Source organism: Arachis ipaensis, chromosome B04 (assembly GCF_000816755.2).
Source record: "Arachis ipaensis cultivar K30076 chromosome B04, Araip1.1, whole genome shotgun sequence".
Lineage (NCBI taxonomy): Eukaryota > Viridiplantae > Streptophyta > Magnoliopsida > Fabales > Fabaceae > Arachis > Arachis ipaensis.
Window position 1 is genome coordinate 92,684,462 of NC_029788.2, and position 6,160 is coordinate 92,690,621.

Here is a 6,160-nt window from a genome sequence, read left to right on the forward strand (position 1 = left end):
GCCCAGGCACGTGAGAAGCTTTAGTCTCAGCCCCAACACACACCAAGTAGGTCCCAGAAGTGGATTTCTGCACTATCTATCATAGTTTACTTATTTTCTGTAAACCTAGGTTACTAGTTTAGTTTTTAAACAACTTTTAGAGATTTATTTTGTATCTCATGACATTTTAGATCTGAAATTTGTACCTTTTGGCAGCATGAGTCTCTAAACCCCATTGTTGTGGGTGAGGAGCTCTGTAGCGTCTCGATGAATTAATGCAAGTACTTCTATTTTCCATTCAAACATGCGTGTTCCTATCTAAGATATTCATTTGCGCTCAATTATGGAGAAGGTGATGATCCGTGACACTCATCACCTTCCTCAACCCATGAACATGTGCATAACAACCACCTCCGTTCTATATTAGATTGAATGAGTATCTCTTAGATTCCATAATCAGAATCTTCGTGGTATAAGCTAGAATTGATGGCGTCATTTAGGAGAATCCGGAAAGTCTAAACCTTGTCTGTGGTATTCCGAGTAGGATTCTGGGATTGAATGACTGTGATGGGCTTCAAACTCACGAGTGCTGGGCGTAGTGACAGACGCAAAAGGATAGTAAATCCTATTCCAGTATGATCGAGAACCTCTAGATGATTAGCCGTACTGTGACAGAGCATTTGGACCATTTTCACTGAGGAGATGGGAAGTAGCCATTGACAACGGTGACACCTTACATAGAGCTTGCCATGGAAGGAACTTTGCACTTTTGCATGCATGAGGGAAGAGGAATACAAGAGAAAAGCTGAAATTTAGAAGACAAAGCATCTCCAAAACCCCAACATATTCTCCATTATTGCATAATAAGTATTTATTTCATACTCTCTTATTTTTCGTAATTCAATTTGATAAGTGAATTGTTTTACTGACTAAGAGTTACAAGATAACCATAGATTGCTTCAAGCCAACAATCTCTATGGGATTCGACCCTTACTCACGTAAGGTATTACTTGGACAACCCAGTGCACTTGCTGGTTAGTTGTGCGGAATTACATAGTGTGAAGTAATTTTCGTGCACCAAGTTTTTGGCGCCGTTGCCGGGGATTGTTCGAGTTTGGACAACTAACGGTTTATTTTGTTGCTTAGATTAGGAAAAATTTTTCTTTTTGGTTTAGAGTCTTCTATTATTGTTTTTGGTTAAAATTTTCTTTTTTTTTAGTTATAAAAAAATACTTCTTCAAAACAAGTGTTACATTTACTACCCAATTGGCTAGAGCATTGGTCTATGTTCTTGGCAATTGGGTATCTTCTTTTTAAAATCTTTCTTTTCAAAAATAATTTTTCTTTGATTAAATCTTGTGCCAAACTTTAAGTTTGGTGTTTTCTTGTTAATCTTTTTATAATTTTCGAAAATTTTAGTTTGGTTTTCTAAAAATTTTAAGTTTGGTCTTCCTCCTTCATGTTCTTGTTGTTCTTGTGATTCTTCAAAGTGTCTTTGAGTCTTCCTTGTGTTTTGATCTTAAAATTTTTAAGTTTGGTATTCCTTGGTGTTTTCCCTCCAAAATTTTCGAAAACAAGGAGCATTAGATCTAAAAATTTTAAGTTGTGTGTCTTTTGTGTGTTTTTCTCTTTCATCATAAAATTCAAAAATAAAAAAAAATATAATATCTTTTCTTTATTCTACTCATAATTTTCGAAAAATTAGCATTAAATTAGTCATCAAATTTAAAAATCAAATCCTTTCAATCATATCTTTTTCAAAACTTCCTAACCATTTTTTTCTTTTTCTCTCCATTTTTCGAAAATCTTCACCCATTTTTATTTATTTTATTATAATTTATTTTATTTTCGAAATAAATAAATAAATAAATAAAAATATTTTTTCTCTATTTTACATCATCTCCCTTTCTCCATCAAGGATCTAAGTGGAAATGAACAGTCCAGGAGGACTCTGGGGTCATATGCTAACCCCTCTACTGCTTCATATGGGAGTATTGCTGACACAGTACATGATAAGGAAGTAGATCAGGATGTCTACAGATTATTACTGTTCCCATTTGCTGTAAAAGACCAAGCTAAGAGGTGGTTAAATAACCAACCTAAGGCTAGCATAAAGACATGGAAACAGCTGACAGAAAATTTCCTGAATCAATACTTTCCTCCAAAACAGATGACACAGCTAAGGCTGGACATCCAAGGCTTTAAACAAGGAGATAATGAATCTCTTTATGATGCTTGGGAGAGTTCCATGAAAGAAGAGGCTAAAACAGTGACTACTGAACTCAGTCTTGCTGAACAAGCTACTAAATTAAAATAGCAATTGGATTTTCTAACAAAACAGTTAGCCGAATTCAAGGAGAGACTACAAGAGACAAGGATGACTAATATAAATATGGAAGAACAATTAAAGCAAACAAAGCAGCAGCTGTCAAAACAAATAACAGAAGAATGCCAAGCAGTTCAATTAAGAAGTGGAAAAACATTAAATACCCCACCTCAAGGCAGCAGGAAGCAAAGAAATGAGCAAACTACCCAAATTCCATCTGAGGACAGTAAGAGCCCGGGGAGAAATAATTCTGGCGCTAAAACTCCAGAAATTGGGTGGAAGGCTGGCGCTGAACGCCCAAACCATGCTCAGGACTAGCGTTCAACGCCAGAAACAAGCAAGGAATTGGCGTTGAACGCCCAAAAGAAGCACAGTTCTGGCATTCAGACGCCAGGAACAGGTGAGGAGTTGGCATCCAACGTCACTCCAGCTTCTAACCCTGGCATTCAAATGCCAGTGAGGGATCAGACATACACAAGTGCTGATAACAACCCCTCTAAAAAGGCTTCTCCAACCACATCTGTAGGAAATAAACCTGCAGCAACTAAGGTTGAAGAATATAAAGCCAAGATACCTTATCCTCAAAAACTCCGCCAAGAGGAGCAGGATAAGCAATTTGCTCGCTTTGCAGATTATCTCAGGACTCTTGAAATAAAGATTCCGTTTGCAGAAGCAATTGAGCAAATACCTTCTTATGCCAAGTTCATGAAAGAGATCTTGAGTCATAAGAAGGATTGGAGAGAAACTGAAAGAGTTCTCCTCACTGAAGAATGTAGTGCAGTCATTCTGAAAAGCTTTCCTGAAAAGCTTAAAGATCCTGGGAGCTTTCTGATACCATGCATATTAGAGGGTAATTGCACCAAGACAGCTTTATGTGATCTTGGGGCAAGCATCAACCTAATACCTGCATCCACTATCAGAAAGCTTGGTTTAACTGAAGAAGTCAAACCAACCCGGATATGTCTCCGCATGTGTATTGACTACAGAAGGCGCAATATAGCCACCAGAAAGGATCATCTTCCTTTACCATTCATAGACTAGATGGTAGAAAGACTAGCAGGTCATGATTATTACTGTTTTTTGGATGGCTATTCAGGCTACAACCAAATTGCAGTAGATCCCCAGGATCAAGAGAAAACAGCATTCACATGTCCATCTGGAGTGTTTGCTTACAGAAGGATGCCATTTGGGCTGTGTAATGCGCCTGCAACCTTTCAGAGATGCATGCTCTCTATTTTCTCTGATATGGTGGAAAATTTTCTGAAAGTCTGACATTAGGATTTTTTGCCAGTAAAGAATTTCATAAAAATAGTCGCGTTGTAGATATAGTCTCTAAACCAACAAAAATCCCTTCGTGCAAACGTTTTGGTTGTCACAAGTAACAAACCCCTTTAAAAATTATTAACCGAGTATTCAAACCTCGGGTTGTCTTCTCAAGGAATTGCAGGGAGGTGTATTCTTATTATTGGTTATGAGTTTTGAAAATTGGGGGTTTTGAAGCTTGGGCAATGAGCACAGATATATTTAAATGGTAATTAAAATAAATAAATAACTGTAAAATAAACTTTTGGCAAGGTATGAGAAATTGGAAGTCCAGACTTAGTTATCCTTATCAAAAACAATGAAAGTTGAATCTTAATTCCACTTAGTTGACCTTTGCTAAAGCAAAGGAAAGTCAAGGGACTAATTAGTTTGATCTTCGAATCCTATTTATTTCCTAGGAAAAGATTGGGATTATTGAAGATCAATTCAATTAGCAAGGATAACAATTATCAATTATGCTATTGAGTTGGATAATTCCTGAGTTACTGATTTCTTAACCAAGACCAAAAGGAAAAAAGTAAATTTGCTGGAATAAAAATGCCTTCAGATGTAAAGCAACAATAACATAAATTAAAGAAAGCAATCATAAACTAAAATACCTCAAATAATATTAATAAGAGAAATTATAATCTAACATGAAGAGTTCATAAGCCAATTTGGTAACATAAAGTATAGATACGAATAAAAGCATTAGAATGAAAATATAAAAGGAATATTAAACCTGGGATTGAGAGTCACTCCTAAAACTAAGAGAAGTCCTAAATCCTAATCCTAAGAGAGAGGAGAGAACCTCTCTCTCTAAAAACTACATCTACTCCTAAAATTGTGAATGTGAAGGCTTCCTCATGAATGGATATAATCCCCCACTTTATAGCCTCTAATCTGTGTTTTCTGGGCCGCGAACTGGGTCAGAAACAGCCCAGAATTCGCTGGAAAAGAATTCAAACACGCTGATTTCCGTCACTGCGACGCGGCCGCATGGGTCACGCGGTCGTGTCACCTAGCGTCGGAGCAACTATGACATATTATATATCAAATCGAAGCCCCGGATGTTAGCTTTCCAACGCAACTAAAACCGCGTCGTTTGGACCTCTGTAGCTAAAGTTATAGCCGTTTGAGTGCGAAGAGGTCAGGCTGGACAGCTTAGCAATTTCTCCAACTTCTTGTATTCCTTCCACTTTTGCATGCTTCCTTTCCATCTTCTGAGTCATTCCTGCCCTATAATATCTGAAAACACTTAACACACATATCAAGAAATCTAATGGTGATAAGAGAGGATTAATAATAAGCAAATATAAGATCAAAGAAGCATGTTTTCAATCAAAGCACATAATTAGGAAGGCAAATGTAAAACCATGCAAATAGTATGAATAAGTGGGTAAAGAGTAGATAAAAACCACTCAATTGAGCACAAGATAAACCATAAAATAGTGTTTTATCAACCTCCCCACACTTAAACACTAGCATGTCCTCATGCTAAGCTCAAGAGAAACTATAAAGATGAAGAGGAATGGTAGAATGTATGAAATGTAACCTATCTATATGAATGCAACTACATGCAAAATGTTTCTACCTACTTGGTTAAAAGTAAACAAATCTTTTAAGAACAAATATGAATTGGATTTCACTAATTCAAATCATGAAAATGAAGTACAAATAAACTTGTAGAAGAAAATAGCTCATGAAAGCCGGGAACAAGGAATTGAGCATCGAACCCTCACTGGTAGTGTATACACTCTAATCACTCAAGTGTTTAAGGTTCGATTCGCTCAATTCTCTACTATCCTTGATTTCTAAGGCTTGCTCTTCATCTAACAATCAACACAAATTTAATGCACAGATACACATATCAAGAGGTCTTTTAAGGGTTGTAATGGGGTTAGGGTCAAGGTAGGATTGTATTTGGCCAAGTGGACTAAAATCTGAATCCTTAATTAACTTAAACTTTCCACCTAACTTAAACAATCCATGTAATCATAATACAAAATCTAACTATCCATTAACCATGTTTTCCACATATTCATGCATTCTAATTTTAAGTACAGTACATATGCATTGCTTTCAAATTTACTTTGGGGCATTTTGTCCCCTTTTACTTATTTGCTCTCTCTTTTTTTTTCTTTTGTTTTTCTCATTGCATATGATTAATTTATTGAATGCATGAACATATTCTCAACATTCTTTCACATTTTCAAAAAATTCTAACATACTCAATTCTCAAACCAAATGTTTCCAAACCCACTTTCCCCACACTTAAATCATAAGCATTCTCACTAGTCTAAGCTAACCAAGGATTCAAATTAAGGATATTATTGTTTTCCACTTAGAGTTAGTGATGAGCTAAAATAAATAATAAAAGAGGTAAAATAGGCTCAAATCGGTTTGCAAAGGATAATGAAAGGGTAAGGCCATATGGGTATGTAAGCTCAGTGAAACAAAGGCCTCAATCATATAAGTGCATGCATACATCAAACCATGGAAATATAGAATTAAGCAAGACAAAGATCACAATTTTAGAGAGAAAAACACACA